General features: G+C 43.5%; 1 long non-coding RNA gene across 2 annotated transcripts; it reads right to left on the bottom strand.

Annotated features, from left to right (window-relative positions):
* Positions 1-3,267: 3,267 nt before the first annotated feature.
* LOC123497761 (uncharacterized) lies at positions 3,268-4,873 on the bottom strand. Of its 2 annotated transcripts, none has more exons than XR_006671493.2 (3): positions 4,596-4,873; positions 3,596-4,349; positions 3,268-3,484 (listed from the first exon to the last, which is right to left on the bottom strand). It is a non-coding gene; the product is annotated as an uncharacterized lncRNA (long non-coding RNA). The 2 variants fall into 2 exon arrangements; XR_006671494.2 differs by having other exon boundaries at positions 3,596-3,675.
* Positions 4,874-22,753: the final 17,880 nt, after the last annotated feature.

Here is a 22,753-nt window from a genome sequence, read left to right as displayed (position 1 = left end):
CCGCTTCACGTCCGCGCCGACGCATTCCAGGCGCAATTTTGGGCCGGAAATGGGTCGGCGGGGACGCCAGGCGGACACGATTTGAGTTTGGGTCGGCGCGTTGGGCCTTCATTTTTGTCCGCGCCGAACGGACGCGGGCGGACGAAATGGGTCGCCCCATTGGAGTTGCTCTAATCTAATGCAAGTGTCATGTAATCTAACTTCAGATCCTGTACGGAGGAGCACGTGACAAGACAAAAAGCAATCAATGATCAGATTAGGGCATCTCCAATGGGAGCCGCTTGTATAGATGCTAATGAAGGAAAAAAATAAAGATGAAAAAAATAAAAACACATCTAAGCGCCCGGGCTTACAACGGCAGATGCTAATTACATAGACTAATCAAACAGCCTTGGCGCTTACAGCAGGAAGGAAAAGTGCCTGGCGCTCGATGCACACTTTTGCGTCGACGCTTTACCTGACATCAGGATTAAAGAAAGCAACTGCTAATTGGCCGGGATTTAGACCCTAGCGCCTGTGTTTAAGCGCCGCATTGGACATGCCCTTAAGACGCCTTTTTTGGGTTTTAGTCGCAGGGACAAAAACGTCGTCCATCGATCTGCATGCTTACGTGAACCTCACTCCTACAGAGAAAAAAGAGAACATCATTATCATGATATCGATGATGCGTGTGATGGATTAATCTGTGATGTTGCCGTACTTATACATAATAAAGATAAATTCTATAGATAAAAAGTGCCATTAGTTCGTTGTTTTTGCTATAAGTGTCATAGGAACCTTCCGGAAACACGCCAAATTGGAGAAAAATGAAAAACGTGAGGATTATATTTGTGTGCAATTTAGCTAACATGCTTAATCATCACTGGCATTATTATAATCTGCTAACAATTTGTTTGACATAATCTCCTGTTAATAGGATTAGACGACAACGTAGACCGGTGATGTTTTTTTTAGCACCGATCTTATGAACAAAATTAATGAACTCTCGATCTGGCCCTAGCTAGGAGATTGACGGCATATATATACACAATGCCTGTATTTCGTAGTGCTTTTCGAAAGGGTTTTACACAATGCAAATGTAACTAGTACTCCATGTAAGTTGACCTGAGCTAAGACCATGCCGGGCCAGCCAACAAGTAGTAGTACTATATATCAACTTGAACGTGGATATTGTAAAACAAATAAATGGAAGTTGACCTGGCCTAAAGATTCATTTTATTTTGACCAACAACCAATGGCTAGCTAAGCTGAGGTTCCTTCATTTTGACTTTTGCGTTCTTGGTAGTACAGTACGACTTGTGTTGTTTTTCTTGGGTGGCGATAGAATATGCAGAGTAGAACGTGTTTGGATGGAGCATAGTTATGACTCAAGTCGGCCAACGCACTCAGCAAGACGTGATCCGCGTGGGTCCGGGACGCAGACACCCAGCAAGGTTTCACGACCATGGAATGGAAGAACCAAAACCGATGTTCAACCCCCTCAAAAAAAAAAAAAAACGTTCAAAGAGTGAGCGAGAGTCACGCGTTCACCCATCCATCCTCTCAAGTCGTGTTACCAGACGGTAAAACAAGATCCATTTTTCCCTCTCTCTTTCGAACAAGCGCGTCGTTACCCAAAATGTACACACAGTCACACACACGACAGTTGAAAAATGAACCGTGCGAGCTCCTTTTTGCTCGGGAGCCAAACGGAAGCGTCGTTCGTCCAACGATAGCGAGAAGCGAGGACGAGCAACGCGTTAACAGCTACCATCGCCGACCGCCCGACCGGCCAACCTTCTCCTGCTCTACCCTCCCGCATATGGATATGGTAAATCTTCCCGTCCTCTCCAGACGCGTCACCCAGAGTAGATTTTGTGGTGGAAAGTTGAGCACTTTGCTCCTACCTTCTTTGTGCCCCAGGCTGCCGTCAACCGATTTGAGGCTATGCATGCATCTAGCTAGCTAGCTAGGTTCTTCTCATCAATCAAATCAAAGAAGAAAAAACTTGCTAGGCTGTCTTAGTCAATTAGGTGTAGCACCCAGTGAAACCTTTTTTAGAGAAATTTCTAATCTATTCATCAAGCTCCATGAACCACCTAACGACGATTACAAGTACTGGAATGAGCCGAAGGCACGCCGCCAACATCGCCCCTTCCTCACTGGAGATGAACAAACTTTGTTGTAGTATACAGTCGGGAAGTCGTCGTGCTAAGGCCTTAAACAACAACCATCGCCGATGAAGAGAGTTGTAAATTGGAAAGATCAAATCTGTAACCACACGAACGAAGACAAACAAAAATGAGTCCAAATAGATTCGACAGAGACACACCTCCACACGTCCTCCTCCGGCGGTATTCGCACCGTCGGGATGGGGTCAGACGTGGGAGACAGTATTTTCTACCGAGGGACATAGGCACTGCCACATAGGCCCCACCAAGACGTTAAACGTAACAAAAATAAGAGCGGGGTCCCTCCCGCCGGCTGGGGGGTTCCTCCGCATCTCCACGGCTCAAAGGCCATCGGAGGTGGGGCAGATCGGCGACGACAGAAGGAGGAAGGAGATATTTCTTGAGGAGGAGGAAAGACTTTTCTTAACTAATCACTTGAGTCAAATCTAGTTGTCGAGGAGACTTGACGCGTCGTTGTCGGCGTCATTATCTCAAGTCATGAGAGACAGAGAAAGAGAGAGAGAGATGGCCTCACTTTCTGTTCACGACACACACCAGTTGGCCGGAGATGGTAGCTGACTATATATCATATCCAATTTGCATTTATATAAAAAAATAAGAAAATGAAAAAAGGTCGTAGGTCTCTAATTAATCCTTTGTTGTTTAAATTACGCTGTCACCTACTTTCCATTCACTACAACAAAAATGCCATGTAGAGACACTCAATGTAGGTGCTAAAGGCGCATTAAATCATCTCTAGCAGATTTTAGAGTCGCTCACTGAAGCGTCCCATGAGCGTCTCCTCACGCACTGTCTCAAAGACAGTTGAGGCGCATAGGAAGCGCGTCTACATGGAAATGAGGCATTTTCAGAGCGTCCTTACAAAGCGTGTCTACATGGTATGAGACGTTTAGAGAGCATCCTTATGCCCCTAGGGGCATTGAAAAATTCATACTAGATGCAACTGCGTATATGATATATCCTATTTATATTGTATAAAAAATTATTGTTCAATTGCGGTTAATGAAATTACTTGCTAATACCAAATAATTTGACTCTCATCTACATATCAGAATATATTAAAAAATTGTATGTCATCGCACAAAATAATAATGTTGTATTACAGCATAACTGAGAGAGGGAGCCAGTAGTAGTTTACAAAGTCAATTGTACACATCGTCTATAAAAGAATTACATGTCTCACAAACTAGTTGATACATATATGACTTGTAGTATCTACATGTTGATAGTGGAACAATAGATCCTTGTTTTCTCTGCCTCTCTAGTTTATCCTTGTGGTTGCTGCCTTTAAAATTCGTACATAGATGTTTTTTCTGCAAAGAAAGGCAAATGAGATATAAATAAATTCATTGGAACTTCTACTAGTAATTTTTACTTCACTGAATAGACAACCATAAGAATAGAGAAGAGCGATATTTACATACCACATCGAGGTAAACATGCACTGCAGAAGTTCAATCTAGTTTGGTAGATGTCATGTAACCATATGAAGTGTAGAGACATACTGTAAAAAGAGAGATAAATCTTGATGTAATTGATGGATTCGCTAAGGTGAGAATGCATGAAGTATATTTGTAAGAAAAAATAACAACAATTTACAAAGAAGTATATGTACAGAAATAACAGCAGTTTAACATACAGGGACTGAGTTCTCATGGTTGTTGACACCAATAATATCTAAGCCTTAATACTAGCTCTACATAGGATGATAGTTTACCATTAAAAGACTAAATTCTCATGGTAGTTCACCTTAATAATCTTCAGTCTAATACAAAATCTACATAAGTGAGCATCACACCATTTAGCTGCTCCAGACATAGTGCAAGGCACGTGACCCAGACGTTTCACATAAGCATATATGATTAAATCTTACCAAACATGATAATATATCCATCCAGGGAGCGCTCTTTATCAGATAACATGAGAAAAGTTTCTGCAGATGAGAAACTACATGTATGATAGTAGAAGGCATGTTTATTCCAGAAAATATTAGAACATGGGCGCAAAATTCTCATTTTCATTTATGGTGGGAATGAGGTGCTTTGATAGTTGATACACGAGCTTTAATTATTAACCGCATGAAAAAGAAAGGTTCGTAAAGAACACTGACCATCTTGTATTATCAGGGTATTCTCAGAGGTTGTTTGTCAAACACCTGCATACGTGAGTGTCCGTAATCTGGGAGAAAACAATGAAGAAAGCTATGTGTAAGATCGACATTAAATTGAACCAGTGGTATAATTAGTAAAAAATGAGTTCGGAAAAAGACAAAGTAGTGTTGTCCTAATCTTAATATAGATAATCTGAAGTACGTGCAGTGTCAGATTCTCCTCCACAATTAATTACGCATGAAGGGAGAGGCTCCAATTTTTTACTTTGAATGAATTGATAGAACAGCTGAAAAGAAAAAGTAGATCGACTCACCTACGATGAACTGGCCAAGCTGTTGCTAAAGATCCAGTGACCAGGCCTTGTGCGCTCGATCGCAGGATCCCTCATGGCCTCCAAATCACCGTGTTCCTGAGGCTGGGCCGCCACCAGGAGGACAGCGTCCCCGGGGCTGCTGCTGGCGGCCGGCGAGCGCATGGCGGTGGACCTACGATGGCGAGTCCGGTGTAGGAAGGAGAGGAGCTTGGCAAAGGAGGCGGCGTGGCATGGCGGCGCTAGGTTTAGAGGTGAGAGATCGATCTCTTTTTTCACGGTAGTTATCTTCTTAGCCCATATCGCACGATGTATGGCCGATGGTGGGTTATTTTTAGTGGGCAATGGTGGTTGAACAAAATATACGGAACCACCCAGATTTTTTTAATCGGAATATCAAGGGACGATGTGTTGTGCGTCTCAAAAAACGTCCATATGCACCAAGTGGATTTTAGTAATGAGACGTACACAAAAGCGTCGAATTGAAAACATCTCTACATGGCTATTTTGTTGTAGTGATTACACCAGAACACTTAGTTAACTTGCGAAATATTAGACAAGGTCAATGACGGTATGCATCCGACCACACTGCGACAAATTTAACCAAAAACATGTTTTTTCCAAAATCAATTATAGAAATGAAGTGCATATTTTGTTTTCGAGACTCTGGCCCAGTTTTGCACCACACTGGGATCTGGGAGGGCATATTTGCGTAGACTTCCGGCGAATATGTGCACTTTTTGTGCTCTATCTCTGATGCAACTAATTTACTTACGTGAGCCTATACTGTAGATCCAACACGATGGCGCGACGTTAATCTCCGTCGGTCACCTTCTCTTGATATGAAGGTACACACCAGTCGTTGGCCGGAGAGGGGTACGTACCGAAAATTCTAATCTCACTTTTCTTGCGAACTTTTCAAGGCCATGGAAAATGCTTTGGGTCCTCTTGGAGATCTGAGTTGAAACACCAGGAAAACAAAATGGTTATTTGTGGGAGTAGGATTTTGATCGTTGGTTGCACGTCAAATGAATTTCGTAACGAATAGATATTTATTGTTTCAGAAACACTGTACAGTTATTTTCCTAAATGATAAGACAAATACCGTATACGGTTGATGCAAATACCGTATACATGTTACAACACATATTCTAACACCAAACATATGCTTTTTTTTTGCGGGAAACACCAAACATATGTGACCTCGAGCTCTTCAGAATGAAGTGACAGATGCATGCACCGCATGCAAATCTTGCTCGCTGTCCCGGTTAGGTTAGGTGATCTAACCATTTGTTATCTTTCCCAATTATAATCACACTGACCACGACTCATTTGGCTTAATCAGGAGACCGGTTGTCCGGCTGGCGCTTGTCCGGTTGTGCGCCGTGATCATGTGTAATAATTGTGTATTATAATCAACTGCAAGTGTCACGTAATCTAACTCCAGGTCCTGTACGGAGTAGTACGTGACAAGATAAAAAGCAATCAACGATCAAATTAAGACGCCTCTTTTTGGGTTAGTCGCAGGGACAAAACCGTCGTCCATCGATCCACATGCTTACGTGAACCTCACTCCAACAGATGACGGATCATGATCGTTATCTCATTTATTCTGCAAAATGAGAACATGATTATCATGATATCGATGATGTGTGTGATGGATTAATCTGTGATGTTGGCGTAGTTATACGTAATAAAATAATATTATGTGGATAGAAAGTGCCATTAGTTCGTAGTTTTTGCTATAAAGTCATCCGTACCTTGCGGAAACATGGCAAATGAGAGAAAAATGAAAAACGCGGAGATTATATTTGTGTGCATATTTAGTTGATGCCTAATCACCGCTGCCCTTATTATACTCTGTTAATATTTAGTTGATGGACATTGTAAAACAAATAAATGGAAGTTGACCTGGCCTAAAGATTCATTTTATTTTGACCAACAACTAATGGCTAGCTAAGCTGAGGTTCCATCATTTTGACTTTTTCGTTCTTGGGGGTACAGTACGACTTGTGTTGGTGGCGACAGAATGTGCAGAGTAGAACAGGACGTGTTTGGATGGAGCATAGTCATGACTCAAGTCGGCTGATGACCCAGCTACTGGAATAAATTTGTAAACACTTCTTAATTCATCTCCGGCTGATGATCTGCTCAACAACAACAAAAAAACCTCCTCTCCGGAGGGCGAATGCCTCGCCAGCATGACGTCACGACCAGCGCACTCAGCAAAGCATCGTCCCGACGAGATCCGCACCGCACGGGTCCGGGCCGCAGACACCCAGCAAGGTTTCATGACCAAATTAAGCATACGATGGAATGGAAGAACCGAAACCAATGTTCAAAGAGTGAGTGAGAATCACGCCTTCACCCATCCATCCTCTCAACTCGTGTTACCAGACGGTAAAACAAGATCCATTTTCCCCTCTCTCTTCCGAACAAGCGCGTCGTTACCCAAAATGTACACACAGTCACACACACGAACGGTTGAAATATGAACCGTGCGAGCTCCTTTTTGCTCGGGAGCCAAACGGAAGCGTCGTCCGTCCAACGAAAGCGAGAAGCGAGCACGAGCAACACGTCAACAGCTACCATCACCGACCGGCCAACCTTCTCCCGCTCTACCCTACCCCATATGGATATGGTAATTAAATCTTCTCGGCCTCTCCAGACGCGTCACCCAGAGTAGATTTTGTGGTGGAAAGTTGAGCACTTTGCTCCTACCTTCTTTGTGCTCCAGGCTGCCGTCAATCGATCGACTTGAGGGCTATGCATGCATCTAGCTTAGCTAGGTTCCTCTCATCAATCAAGGAAGAAAAAACTAGCTAGGCCGTCTTAGTCGTGCACTGTCAATTAATTGGGTGTAGTACCCAGTTAATTCTAACCAGGCATCCCACGTCAAAGGACTAGGAGATCTTCATTAATCAACATCAAAACATCCTAATCAACACTAGTTAAAGAACTCGATCAGGTTAGCTGACTAGGAACCTCACTTTCTGCTCAGGACATACACACGTATATGATACATCATGTTACTTCCTCTGTTCCTAAATATAAGTCTTTGCAGATATTTCATTATGGACCACATACAAATGAATCTAGATGCATTTTAGAGTATAGATTCACTCATTTTTGCTCCGTATGTGGTCCATAGTGCAATCTCTCCAAAGACTTATATTTAGAAACAAAGGGAGTAGATCCTAGTCATCCTACTGACATGATGAAAAACACCGATGAACAGTAAAGAATATGTTAGTTTGGAGCAAGAGGATTAATTGATTCATGAAAAAATACCGACACTAGTAGAAAAAGGCCCATTTGTCCCGGTTCATAAGGCCCATCTGTCCCGGTTGGGGAACCGGGACTAAAGGGTCGTTACTAATGCCTAGGCCTTTAGTCCCGGTTCTTATACTAACCGGGACAGATGGGCCTCCACGTGGCCGGTGCTGCGAGCCCAGGCAGGAGGCCCTTTAGTCCCGGTTGGTGGCACCAACCGGGACCAATAGGCATACACGCGTCAGCTGTTCAGGGGCTAGGGTTTTTGTTTTTTTTTCTGAAAGGGGGGTGGATTTGGGGGTTTTGTATGGTTAATTAAGGTGTTTTTCATATATTGTGTTAGGTAGCTAATTAATTAATAGAGAGAAGTGTCCTCTCTTATCTCCGTGCTTGGTCTACGTACTATACATAGAGAGGCCCTCGACACGCTAGCTAGTAAGAAAATGAAGGAAACCATTAAGTACAGAAGTTCGTCATGCATACCGAGAGAAGTGATCGACCTTTCCTTCTCCGAGAGATTGGTCGAACAACAAGTTTTCGTATTATCTATCCGACGCTACTGGCTACATACATATACAATATGTAAGATCTCTTACAATCCCCTAGCATTTGAACTCAACTTCCACATGGTATTCTCCGGCTTTATTGATGACGTGGTCAAGAAAGAATCCCGCCAATTCCTCTTGAATTGCTTTCATGCGATCTTGTGGTAGGAGTTCATTCCGCATCTGCCACGTCTAATTTGAAGAAGGGGGTTAATACATGAAAGAACATGTGGTGCCCCCATGTTTGGTTTTGGTAATTGATGACAATCTCTATGGACTAATGGTTGCCTTGAGTTATATTTAAAGGATTTGTCCATAGGCATTTCTTGAAGTCCATGTGTTGGTTTCAAGGAGTTTATGTGGTGACCAAGGTGTTATTAAGGAATTATCCAAAGATTGGTCATGTGAGAGTTGAGCTTATTGCAAGCATGTCTTGAAGAAGAAGATAGTATGATCATTCATGTTTACCTTCAAGACATCATCCAAATGAAAAGAGTTGGAAAGAGTCAAGGTTGATCAATACTAAGTCAAGAGTGAATCAAGTTGATCAACACACAAAGCGCACAAGATGTACCGAGAGGGATCAAGCGATCACATGGTGTGGTGAGCATTGTCAATTACGCTTTGTGTACTAACCCATGATCTTCGTGAGAGTTCTTTGTGGGGTTAGGTTGCGGTGTGCAAGTTCAAGTGAAGCATCATGAAGAGATCAAATGCTTGAAGCTTGCCGTCCACTGTGGTGACAATGGACTTGTGAAGATGTGCGGAAGAGTGGCTCACCCATAGTGGAGCATGGGGGAGCAATCAACTAGTCCTCATCGAGCCAACGCAACCAAGAAAGGTGGTCCAACTTGAGGGAGTCAAGATCGTCATCATCTAGCTCAAGTGGACCATGTGCAAGGCAAAGGTTTGCTCTTGATAGGTTTTCTATTTTACCGGTCTCATGATGGTAGGTGGGAGACCGGGTTATAGGATCGATTGCCATACTATCAAGGGGGGCTCTCGATGAGTAGCTTGATCGTATCGTTCATAGAGAGCTCAAACCATTGCATCCTTGCATCATCTTTATTGGTTCTTGTTTGGTTCTTCTCTTTGTGAGTTTTGGAGCTTATGGTCATCTTGATGACAAGCTCGAGTTCATCGAAAACGGAGTTCACTCGCATCTTCTATGATGTTTTCGATGTTGGAGGCTATGCCGGTTCTTCTCGGTTGGAGGTTTCACTCCTCTATTTGTTGGCATACCTCCCCTGCCTCTTCTTACTATAACCAGTCGCTGTTTTGATGCTACTCGTCTTCCTCTATCCAACAAGCTTGAGTTTTCTCAATTCGGAGCTCATATGCAGAAGTTATGGCAGTTTTGGTTTCCTAGCGGTAGTACCGCGGGCCGGAGCGGTAGTACCGCTTGGGTGCTACAAGCGGTAGTACCGCTCTAGAGCGGTAGTACCGCTCCTGAGCGGTAGTACCGCCGCGGTCTCGTGCTAGTACCGCCTCGATTCGAGGGGTCTTTTTTCGTGTCGGGTTTTACGGTACTAACCACGGCAGTGGGGGCCGTAGTACCGCTCGTTTGCGGTAGTACCGCCCTGCCACCGCGGTAGTACCGCTCTGGGCCCAGCGGCAGTGCCGCGAGGGGGAGCGGTAGTACCGCTTATAGTGGCAAGCGGTAGTACCGCTGGCCAAGCGGTAGTACCGCTCTCTGCGGGGCTGGAGTGGGGGTAACGGTTGCATTGTTCCCCCCACTATATAAGGAGGTCTTCTTCCCCAATGAACCTTATCTCTTGAGCTCGTGTTCTTCCCCCATTGTTGACCTTCTTCGAGCTTGCTAACTCTCAATCCCTCCATGGATTCTTGCTAGTTTTTGAGGGAAAAGAGAGAGGAGATCTAGATCCACATTTCCACCAATCACTTTCTCCTCTATGTGAGGGGAACCCATTGGATCTAGATCTTGGAGTTCTTGGTGTTCTCCTTCTTGTTCTTCCTCTCATTTTCCTCCCTAGCATTAGTTGCTTCGGTGGGATTTGAGAGAGAAGGACTTGGGCACTCCGTGTGCCCTTGCCATTGCATTTGGTGCATCGGTTTGAGTTCTCCACGGTGATACGTGGAAGTTACAAGTTGAGAAGCTTATTACTCTTGGGTGCTTGGTGCCCTTGAGCTTGTTCCTCTTGGGTGCTTGGGCACCCTAGACGGTTGGTGGTGTTCGGAGCTCAATCATTGTGGTGTAAAGCTCCGGGCAAGCGTCGGGGTCTCCAATTAGGTTGTGGAGATCGCCCCGAGCAATTTGACGGGTACCGGTGACCGCCCCCAAGGGTTGCCAAAGTGTACTGGTTCGGTGACCGCCCCCAAGGGTTGCCATTTGTACGGGTTCGGTGACCGCCCTCAAGGGTCCCTTAGTGGAATCACGGCATCTTGCATTGTGCGAGGGCGTGAGGAGATTACGGTGGCCCTAGTGGCTTCTTGGGGAGCATTGTGCCTCCACACCGCTCCAAACGGAGATTAGCATCCGCAAGGGTGTGAACTTCGGGATACATCGTCGTCTCCGCGTGCCTCGGTTATCTCTTAACCGAACCCTTTACTTACGCACTTTACTTTGTGATAGCCATATTGTTTCTTGTCATATATCTTGCTATCACTTAGTTGTTTATCTTGCTTAGCATAAGTTGTTGGTGCACATAGGTGAGCCTAGTTGTTGTAGGTTTTGTGCTTGTCAAATTAACCGCTAGGTTTATTCCGCATTTGTTCAAGCCTAAACCGTAATTATTTTAAAGCGCCTATTCACCCCCCCTCTAGGCGACATCCACGATCTTTCAATACATATATATGAATGAAACTCAACATAAATGATGGTGTAATAAAATGAAATTGTGAATATTATTGCTTACGCACTTCATATTGTCTTTTAGAGTAGCCCCGCTTATTTTTCAAAGTCGCGTTGTAGATGAACTCGCGCACGTAGTATCCACAGTAATCATTCCCTTGTTCCTGCCACAACCATGCTTGTGGCAGGAACAAGGAAATGATTGACCTCTATTTCTCGTAAAGTGCGCACTTTACGAGAAATAAAGGTCAATCAAACTGATAATGAAGCATTATAAATGGCATTGATGAAAGTAGCTAGAATCAACGGGAGATGCGCGCAACTAGCTAGCTAGTAGTACTTACTTTCGGGTATGTATATCGCAGCTCCTTCGGCAGTCCCGGAGCTTTTGCGGTGAACTGTTTCCAAACCCTGCAAGACAAAGAAAATAATTATTACTTGAGATATCAGGAAATGAACAAAAAGTTGCCGATATGGTGCGATAATGATCGATTGAACTTACTTGTTGAGAATTTTAGTCATGTCCGCATAGGTTTTGGGTTCTTTTCATCTCGAGTCTAAGACGGTTACTAGTCCCCGCTCAAGCTTAATCTCCAGGAGAATATAGTGGAAGCTGCGCACGCATGTATAACTCATCAATTACATTACTATAACCTCGCTCGAGTAATAAGGGAAACCGAATATGCACACGACAGTAACACTCATTTGAAGTTGTAAGGAAAGAGTATTAAATCTTTGTTTTGATTTATTAACAATTATTTGAGCAAGTTGGCCTCGGCCTCTTCAGCGTTCTTTGTAACCTGAAATTCATCTATGAGATTTGTGTTAATGAACCCAATATCATACATTTCTGCTTTTCTGCACTCGACGATCTTCAATCTGCATAATATAGTGAGGATAATTATAAATACATGCAATGAAAGAGCTGAGCTATATATAGAGACTTAATGACAGAAGTAGTACTTACAGACAGTAGCAAGTGACCGTTAATTTATCGAGGGCCTTTTGATTGAAGAACTGGAAGAACTCCTCAAATGGAACATGCAACAGATCAGTTCCAACGAGGTCGTGCTCCTCTTTAATTCTCAGATACAAAGTATTCGCCCCCAGACTCTTTACAGGTTTTCATGTACCAATTATGGAATCTTCGCATCATCGTTGTTAGAGATTTTTCATCTTTGACGAGAGGCTTCCCGTACTCGTATCTGTGTTCGTCCACCTCCAAGAAATCATAATGTACATTGTCGGGCAGGTAATCTCCAAGATTGCTATAACCGGGCACCATCCCCGGAGCATTAGCGACGATGTCGCTAGACATTGAGCGGGGGGAACGATTGGTTTGCTTGTTCGCCGAGTTGGGAAATTTTTTTCCCAGCTGCTCGTCGTTCTTTTAACCTTTGATCACTGACAGTACTTCCCGACCGCTCCGCTTCGATATATGTCTTTAAAGTAATGCGCTCATAGTTGGTTTTTGGCGGAGACTTTGGTGGTTTCCTCAGGGCATCGATAGTGCGCTTTTCTTTCACCGGATCTACCTTGTCCTCCGGAGGTGGATGTCTCTTTGCTTTCACCCCTTCAAAGAAGTCCTTCACTTCTTTTTCCACGATCTTCTTGTTTTCTTCCGCGGTCATCTCGTACGGTAACTTCTCTAGAGGCTTGAGAGGTGGACCGTATCTGTATTGCCTCCCGCCTCTGGCTGTACTGCTAGACGCCGGAGCAGACGGAGGGGCTGCGGCTGTCTTCTTTCGTGCTTGCTTACGAGGCGGAGGAGAAGGACTACGGCGCGCCGGAGCAGCCGGGGCGGCGGCGGGTCTCTTCCGCCCTTGCTGGCGAGGCGGAGAAGGAGGAGGCTGGTGGCTGCTCGGGCGCGCCGGCGCAGGCGGAGAAGGAGACGGAGTGCCGCCACACGCCGGAGAAGGAGGCTGAGTGCCCTGATCGTCGCTCGCCGGAGGAGGAGGCGGTGGAGGAGGCGGAGTGCCCTGACTCGTCGGAGGAGGAGGAGGAGGAGGCGGAGGCATCCAGTTCGGAAGGTTGATGAGCTCCTTCCGCCATAGGCATGGAGTATTCAGACAAGAACCCAGCCGAGTCTCCCTTCACCCGTAGGGTGGTCAAGCTGGAGGTCCTCAAATCCTTCTGTGATTTCATCCACCATCACCCTAGCATATCCTTCTGGAATCGGCCGGTAGTGAAAAGTTGCGCCAGGTTCAGGAGGTGCAACAGAGCCAACAACCGCCTTGACTTTCAATTCCATCCACTGCGTCATAAGGTGGCAATGCCGAGACTCCGTGATAGCATCTACGGGGTAGCTAGCAGGAGCCGTGAAGACAGGCTCCTGAAGAAGCTCCCTGGAAGCCACGCTGCTTCTCCGCTGAGATGGCGGGGTAGCTTCGGGTGTAGGTTCGGCAGGTCGCGTGCTGCGAACTGCCTCTCGTTCCTCTTGCGCTTGTACCCTTGCTTGCAGCGCCTGTAGTTGGGTCAACTCCTTTTTCTTCTTCCTCTCCCGACGTTTGTACCCGCCTGCGTCGGGAAATCCAGCCTTCCACGAAAGAGAGCCTGGCGTGCCTCGTGTCCGTCCGGGGTGCTCAGGATTCCCGAGGGCCTCTGTGAGCTCGTCGTTCTCTCTGTCCGGAATGAACGTCTCTTGCTGCGCCTTTCCGATATACTCCTGAAGCTTCACGATGGGTGTGTTCAGCTGCTCGTCGGTCCAAACGCACTTCCCTGTTACAGGGTCCAATTTTCCCCCAACCCCGAAGAACCAAGTCCTGCAACGGTCTTGCCAGCGTCGCGTCTCTGGTTTGATCCCTTTATCAATGAGGTCATTCTCAGCCTTGTCCCACAACGGCCGGGCTTTCAGGTAGCCACCTGACCCCGTGCGATGGTGATGCTTCTTCTTTGCAGCATTTTTCTTGTTTGTCGCTGACATCTTCGCTGCTCTCTCAGATTTCTTTTTGGTGACAAATTCGGGCCACTGATCTTTGATCTTCTCAAATCGGCCGATGAATTCAGGAGTCTTGTCTTGGTCGACAAACGATGATTTCAGCTCATTCTTCCACCTCCTGAATAGCTTAGCCATCTTCTTAAGAGCATAAGCCCTGATCATTGGCTTTTTAACTGGATTCTCCGGATCCTCCTCTGGCGGGAAGGTGAAATTTTCCTGCAGCGCGGTCCAAAGATCAGCTTTCTGCCTATCGCTGACATAAGACACCTGAGAGTCTTTGTCCTTAGGCTTCAACCATTGCTCGATGCAGATCAGGATCATGTCCCTCACTAGAACCCCACACTGAGCATTAAATTTTTGCTTGGTCCGGAGGGGTTCAATCGGTTGGCCAGCGCGATCAATTTCGATGATCGTGTACCTTTCATCCGTGCGCAACTTTCTCTTCGGGCCTCGTCTCGTTACCGAAGTGCTGCTCGATCCGGGGGGCTAGAAAAGAAGAAAAAGAAGAGAGTTAATATGCGTACATACCAAAAACAATTAATGCACATCAATTAGCTATATAGTCAGCACATGCTTAATTAATTAATATATATACCTGGCTGGACTCCGTTCGGTCACCGGAGCCGTCATCACGGTGTCCTTCCCCCTCCATTCGGTCACCGGAGCCGTCATCACGGTGTCCTTCCTCCTCCATTGTTTGATCATCGTCGTAGCCCGCTTCTTCATCCAGCTGTCTTTCCAGACCATCGATGCATGTGTCGTTGATAAATGACAAGACGGCATCACTTCCGTGTGCGATTATCTCCCCCAACACTGATTCTTTTGCTTCGTCTCGGGGGTGCGGATCCATAGTTTTTGCAAATATTTACAACATGGCAATTATTATTCAAACATGACAGATGGATATATTAGTGGAAAACGTAGAACTAGCTAGCAGCACAATAAGGAATCATATTAGTGGCCTGGCCTCGACGCTTCTCTAGGGTTTGGGGTGGCCTCGACAACGCTTCAAGGGTTTGGGGTGGCCTCAACAACGCTTCAAGGGTTTGGGGTGGCCTCGACGACAACGCTCTTTTAACTTGGTAAATTTGGGTGGCCTCGAGAGAGTTTGTCGGGTAGGGGCGCGGCGGGAGGGGGTAGGAGACCGACATCTTTTTTTCTAGGGTTTGGGTGTCCTCGAGAATTTTAGTCGAGCGAGAGGGCCGGGGGTGCTCCCGTGGTATAAGTTATCACGGTCGAGAGGGGGTTATATCGACAACGACCTACCCGATAAAAAATAAGAAAAGGAAGAAGAAGAAAAAAAGAGGAAAAAAAAGAGGAGAAGAAGAAAGGAATAGAGGAGAAGAAGAAAAAATAGAATATTTTAGTTTATGTTTAGTTTAGGAAGAAGGAAAAGAAAAAGATGAAGAAGAGGAGATATAAATAAGAAGAGGAAAAAAAGGAAAAAAAAGAGGAGAAGAAGAAAAAAATTGCGGGCCTATTTTTTCTTCTTCTCCTCTATTCCTTCTTCCTCTCCTCTTTTTTTCCTTTTTTTCCTCTTCTTATTTATTTCTCCTCTTCTTCATCTTTTTCTTTTCCTTCTTCCTAAACTAAACATAAACTAAAATAATCCTAAAACTAAACGAAACTTCTCATCCTCCCTTTATATTTCTTCGTCTTATTTTTTTCATCCTAAAACTTTATGAACAAAATTAAAACAGAAAAACATTAAAAATTCTATGAACAAAATTACCTGACCAAAAAATCCTATGAACAAAATTACAATAAAAAATCCTATGAACAAAATTACAATTAAAATTCTATGAACAAAATAAAAATAAAAATTCTATGAACAAAATAAAAATTCTTTGCATATGAACATACAAACATTTGCATATTCTACAATATGATCATCATATTCTACAATAATATCACAAAAATCCTAACTTTTGCATATGAACAGGGGGCCTGCTTCGTCGTCGGCGTCGGGGCGGGCGGCGGCGTTCGGGCGCGGGGAGGAAGGGGGAACGACGCGGTGAGGCTCAAACTGCAGGCGAGCGGCGGCGAGGTCGGGGCAGGGGCGACCACGACGAGGTCGGGGCAGGGGCGACGGCGACGAGGTCGGGGCAGGGTGCGGCGAGGCCGGGGCAAGGGCGACGGCGACGAGGTCGGGGCAGGGTGCGGCGAGGCCGGGGCAGGGGCAGCAGCCTGGCGGCGTCGATGTCGTCGGCGTCGTCGGGGCGGCAACTGCGAGATGAGAAGTGAAATTTTCACAAGTCCTGCTTATATACCAAGAGCATTGGTCCCGGTTCGTGGCACCAACCGGGACCAATGCACCCCTTTAGTCCCGGTTGGTGCCACCAACCGTGACCAAAGGTCAGTTTTCGGCAGGCCAAAGGGCGGGAAGCGGCGGCCTTTGGTCCCGGTTGGTGGCACCAACCGGGACTAAAGGGGGGGGCATTGGTACCGGTTGGTGCCACGAACCGGTACCAATGCACCCCTTTAGTCCCGGTTGGTGCTACCAATCGGGACCAAAGGTCCTGTGCTGCTGCGCCCGCGTCGAAAGTTTAGTCCCACCTCGCTAGTTGAGAGGGGCTGCCGCACCCCTCTCGAGCTCCTCTCCATTGCAGGCTTACGGGCCTAAATGTCACTGCTATGCCTGATGGGCCTACTGGGCCTTCTGCGGGCCTGAATCCTGGCCCATCGATGGGTTTCTAGTCGTATTCAGGCCGTGGCGGCACAGTAGGTGGCATATTTTTTGACTGTTTTTTTGTTTTCTTTTTTGCTTTATTTATTTTGTTCTCTTTCTACATATACAAAAAACTTATTTATTTTATTTTATTTTATTTTGTTTCTAATTACTTATTTATTTTATTTTATGATAATTCTTTTTGGTATTAAAGTTTCTAACAAAAAAAGTTCTTTATGAAAATTCTTTTTGCTTTTCACGATTTTGAACAGAAAATACTTCGATAATTTTAGTTGCATCAATTTTATATAATTTTAGTTTCAATAATTCTAGAGGTTGCTTATAATGTTTTGAACAGAAAATACTTTGTTAATTTTAGTTTCATAAATGTTATTAAAGTTTATTTTATTTTGTTTCTACTTATATATTTTATTAAAGTTTATATTAATTTGTTTGTAATTACTTATTTATTTTATTTGTTATTTTTCATGCACCATTTTTCATGCATTTACTGATTATTTTGAGCTATAAGACCCTAAAATTGAAAAACATTTCAAATGAACTCTGAAAAGGTTGAAAGTTGGCATGGTATCATCATTTCACCCACATAGCATGTGCAAGAAAGTAGAGAGGCTTACGGCAAAAACTGGATGCACTTCGTGTACAAAACGGACAATCTCTTTCGAAGTATCAGGGTTTCATACGGAAACTCGTCTGTTACAAAGGGATTTCATTTTTTTGAACTTATTTGAACTCCATAATTTTTCTGTGTTCAAAATGCAACATTCAAAGCCACATCATCAATTTTCAACTCTTTCTGACTTCATTTGTTATTTTTCATGCATTTACTGATTTTTTTTCAGCTATAAGACCCTGAAATTGAAAAGCACTATAAATGAACTCTGAAAAGGTTGAAAGTTGGCATGGTATCATCATTTCACCCACATAGCATGTGCAAGAAAGTAGAGAGGCTTACGGCAAAAACTGGATGCACTTCGTGTACAAAACGGACAATCTCTTTCGAAGTATTAGGGTTTCATACGGAAACTCGTCTGTTACACACTAGTGCAGAACCGGGCTTTAGCGCCGGTTCGTAAGGGCCTTTAGTGCCGGTTCCACAACCGGCACTAAGAGTGGGGACTAAAGGTCCCCCCTTTAGTACCGGTTCATCACGAACCGGCGCTAAAGTGCCACCACGTGGCACGAGCCAGGCCCGGTGCGTGCATGACATTAGTACCGGTTGGTAACACCAACCGGTACTAAATGTTTGGGGGTGTTTTGGTATTATTTTTTATTTTTCCTTTAATTTTGTGTTTTCAATTTAATTTAGTGATTATTTTAGTTGTTAAATCATTAGGTGAAAGTACCGCAGATTAGTTTCGACTGGATGCATGTGGATCCTAGCTAAGTGATCAAGTATATGCCATATCCATATTATACTTGATCACCTATAATTAAGTGATCAAGTATAATATGGATATGGCATATACTTGATCACTTAGATAGGATCCATCCAGCTGAAACTAATCTGCGGTTTCTTTTATAAATGATATAATAACTCATCATCATCATCATCATCATCATCATCATCATCATATTAATATAAAAACTCTTGCATCATATCATCAACAACAGTAAATTAGCTAGCTAAAAATCATCATAGTCGTCATTACCACTGTTTAATCATCATAGTCATTACCGCTATCTAATCAGCACCAACACTAGCTTAAAGAAAAAACATTCACTTGTAGCAGAAGCAAAGATATCATCGAGTTCAACATGGTCATCATATTATAAGCGTTCATAACACCACAAAAGCAAATCACCCTTTGAGATTAAGTTCAGGACGAAGAACACGGACATGAGAGGACAAAAGTACTAAGAGCATGAACTAGCTAAATCACTCCTGCTGCTCTCTCTCAGGTAAAATAGCATAGAACATGTATAGCTCTCCTGATTCATCATACTGGAGCATGCAGATGAACCTGTCTCCTAATCGTGGGCTGCGCTTCTCATTGCTGCCCCCTAGTACTTCTCTGGGATCGTTAACAATTTTGCTCCAATCTTTCACTATTAAGCATTCATCGCTTTTAGAAATCCTGAATGCACTCATGTGCAATGTAGGATATCTTGGCCGTAAGCTAACCATTGACATGTGACCTTTAGGCTCGATCCACTGAGGCACAACTGTCATCGGGAGTCCCTGTTGAAGAACATCGTATAGTAATTAATATACTTAGCAATGAAAGTTTAGCAAAAAAAATAATGTATGCAAAAGATGCACTGAGGATAAATAGTAAAAATCTTACCATCTTTCGTAAATAGATGTGACCGTAGTTCAATACGATCACTATTGGTCGCACGTTTTGAGTACTAACATTTCTAAGTGCAGGAAGAAAATTTGTCTTAACAGTATGAAGATCCTCAAGCCATGAAACATAATGACTTATCTCCTCGCAGTTTAGTTCAGCTCCGGGACAGTAGTAGGTCCTGTCTACCAAGCGCCGGACATGTTTGCTTGAATGGAAATAAGCTGTCAATAGAAATTAGTTGTCAACTATTTTTGAATAAACAATATCAAAGACATAAATATGGTTGAGAAACTCACATAATGGTAGAACTGGAGGCGTCTGCACATCGACCCAGATGTCTCTATTACCTTCAGTATCATCTTCTGGACGAATATCAAAGGTGATAACCATATCAGGCTCAAATGCATAAGCCTTGCATAGTGCTTGCCAAGTTTTGCATTCAAAATAGGTGTACGTGTCTGCATTGTATAATTTGACGTTGAAAGTATAACCATGCTCGGTCTTCAGGTAAACTCTCTTTACCTCCATAGTTTCCATAGCACTGAAGCCTATCTTATCCAAGACAAAAATTCTTGCATGGCAGGGGATGCGCTAGTAGAATAGTGAAAATTTAAAATTATAAGTTGAAGCAAATGAAGCATATATAAGTCATGCTTAATTACGAAAAAGACTTTTCGTTGTGACTTACTGTATCCACTTCGAAGGTCTCATCCAGCTTGATGCTGAAGCGCCTATCATCAAGGAAATTTCTGTCACACAGGCAGCGCTGGTCTTCACAGTATTCGCACTTAATGAAATCATTTTCGTCGTCAGACGACATTTCCTATGTTCATATAGGTGAAACATTAAACACTTACTAGTTCTATTAATTCAACTAATTCAACTACTTCTATTAGTTCAACTAGTTCTATTAATTCAACTAATTCAACTAAGCATTTAATAAAAATAAACTTGTTCTATTAATTTTCTTACTAAAATAAAGTAGCTAATTCTATATAGTAATATTTTAATTAGATCATCAAATCTCAGATATCTAAATTTTCTTACTAAAAATAAACTAGTTCTATTAATTCAACTAATTCAACTAAGAATTTATAAAAATAAACTAGTTCTATTAATTTTCTTACTAAAATATATATATAAAGTAGCTATATATAGTAATATTTTAATTAGATCATCAAATCTCATATACCTAAATTTTCTTACTAAAAATAAACTAGTTCTACTAATTCAACTAGTTCAACTAAGCATTTACAAAAAATAAACTAGTTATATTAATTCAACTAGTTCAAATAATCTCATATACCTAAATTTTCTTACTAAAAATAAACTTGTTCTATTAATTTTCATACTAAAAATAAACTAGTTATATTAATTCCACTAGTTCAACTAAGAATTTACTAAAAATAAACTAGTTATATTAATTCAACTAGTTCAAATAATCTCATATACCTAAATTTTCTTACTAAAAATAAATTTGTTCTATTAATTTTCATACTAAAAATAAACTAGTTATATTAATTCAACTAGTTCAAATCTCATATATATACCTAATTAATATCTAGCTAATTCATCCAAAATTGACATTAATATTTAACATCTTTTCCATATAATTCATCTAACATTAACATTCTAACATTCTTATCTACGTAATTCATCTAACATTAATCTAAACAACAGAAAACAGAAAATAAGTAAAAAAAAAATATGTGTGTGTGTGTGTATGTGTGTGAGTGTGTACGAGCGGGGGGCGGCGGCGTACGGGCGGTGGCGAGAGACGGCGATGCGACGGGGACGGCGCGACGACGGGTGGCGGGCCGGGGGCGACGGCGCGATCGAGACGGCGACGTAGTATGGGGCGGCGGCGACGGGCGGCGGGGGCGATGGCGGTGACGGCGTATGACGGGTGGCGGGGGCGACGGCGGTGACGGCGACGACGGGCGGCGGGGGTGACGGCGCTCGGCGGGGGCGGCGGGGCCGGCGAGGGTGGCGCGCGACGGCGACGACGCGGCGGCGGCGGCGATGTCGCGCGAAGAAGTTGGAGAAGAAGTGGGTCGATGAAACTGGTTTTTTCGTAAGTGCCACATATATAGGAGAGCCTTTAGTACCGGTTGGAGCCACCAACCGGTACTAAAGGCTAATTTTCGTCAGGTCAAGCGGCGGGAAACGGCCCCCTTTAGTACCGATTCGTGGCTTGAACCGGTACTAAAGGCCCACGCATTAGTACCGGTTGGAGCCACCAACCGGTACTAATGGTTGTGCGCTGCCACCAGCGGTGAACAATGTTTAGTCCCACCTCGCCGAGCGAAGGGCAGCCGCACTGGTTTATAAACCCAGCCGTGGCTGCTCCTTCGAACTTCTCTATATAGCAGGCTTCTGGGCCTAACTTCGGCGCGCTGTCCTGTGAGACTGCTGGCCTTTCTGGGCCTGTATTTGCAAACCCTAGGTCTGGCAGGCCCACTGGACAGCGCCCCAACAATTTTTTATATAATTTTTTCTATTTATTTCTGAGTAGTTTTTTTTGTATTTAGTTTCTTTGTGAATATAACAAGTTTTTATATAGTTTTTTTTCTTTCCTGCATTATTTATTTTCTGCTATTTATTTTTGAGTAAATTTTTTATATAGTTTTTGTCTTTTCTGTTTTATTTATTTTCTGTTTTATTATGATGCATACTGAACGCAAAAATAGGCTGGAGTTCAAATAAGTTTAAAAAACATTGAAGTGCCCGTGTAACAGATGAGTTCTCGTCCGAAACCCTGATACTCCGAAAGAGATTGTCCAGTGTGTACACGAGGTGCGTCCAGTTTTCGCCGTGACCCTCTCTACTCTTTTGCACATGCTATGCGGGTGAAATGATGATACCATGCCAAGTTCCAACATTTTCAGAGTTCATTTTGTAGTGATTTTCAATTTCATCGTCATTTAGCTCGCAAATGACTGAAAAACAACAAATGATGTCAGAACGTGTTGGAAATTGATGATGTCGCTTTGAATGATGCATACTGAACGCAAAAATAGGCTGGAGTTCAAATAAGTTTAAAAAACATTGATTATCATAAAAAATACATTGATTATCAATGATCTTTTTGTGTACAATCTGAATTGTCAATATGAGCCTCAACGGTTTAGAAACCGGTGAAGACTCATATTGCGACCACAAATTCTACACATACAGTTCGATGAAGACCAAGTGCTTGTGATAGTTTGAGAAGTAACATATTTAAGGTGGTAAAAATCTTGCTAGGGGAGCGAGGTGGGACTAAAAACAGCCTGCCACAACCTCTTTACTACCGGTTCGTGCCACGAACCGGTACTAAAGGTGCTGGCTGGGCCCCATTCTCTTTAGTACCGGTTCGTGGCATGAACCGGTACTAAAGGTCTCCTCCCGCCTAGCCGTTTGAACCGGCACTAATGGACACATTATTGCCCGCTCAAATGAAAACCGGCACTAATGTGTCTCACATTTGACCCTTTTTCTACTAGTGACAAAGGGATTTCATTTTTTTGAACTTATTTGAACTCCATAGTTTTTCTGTGTTCAAAATGCATCATTCAAAGCCACATCATCAATTTTCAACCCTATCTGACTTCATTTGTTATTTTCATGCATT

Source organism: Aegilops tauschii, chromosome 3, assembly GCF_002575655.3.
Source record: "Aegilops tauschii subsp. strangulata cultivar AL8/78 chromosome 3, Aet v6.0, whole genome shotgun sequence".
Taxonomy (NCBI): domain Eukaryota; kingdom Viridiplantae; phylum Streptophyta; class Magnoliopsida; order Poales; family Poaceae; genus Aegilops; species Aegilops tauschii.
The sequence above is the reverse complement of the archived record's forward strand: the minus strand, read 5'-3'. Positions and strand labels throughout refer to the sequence as shown.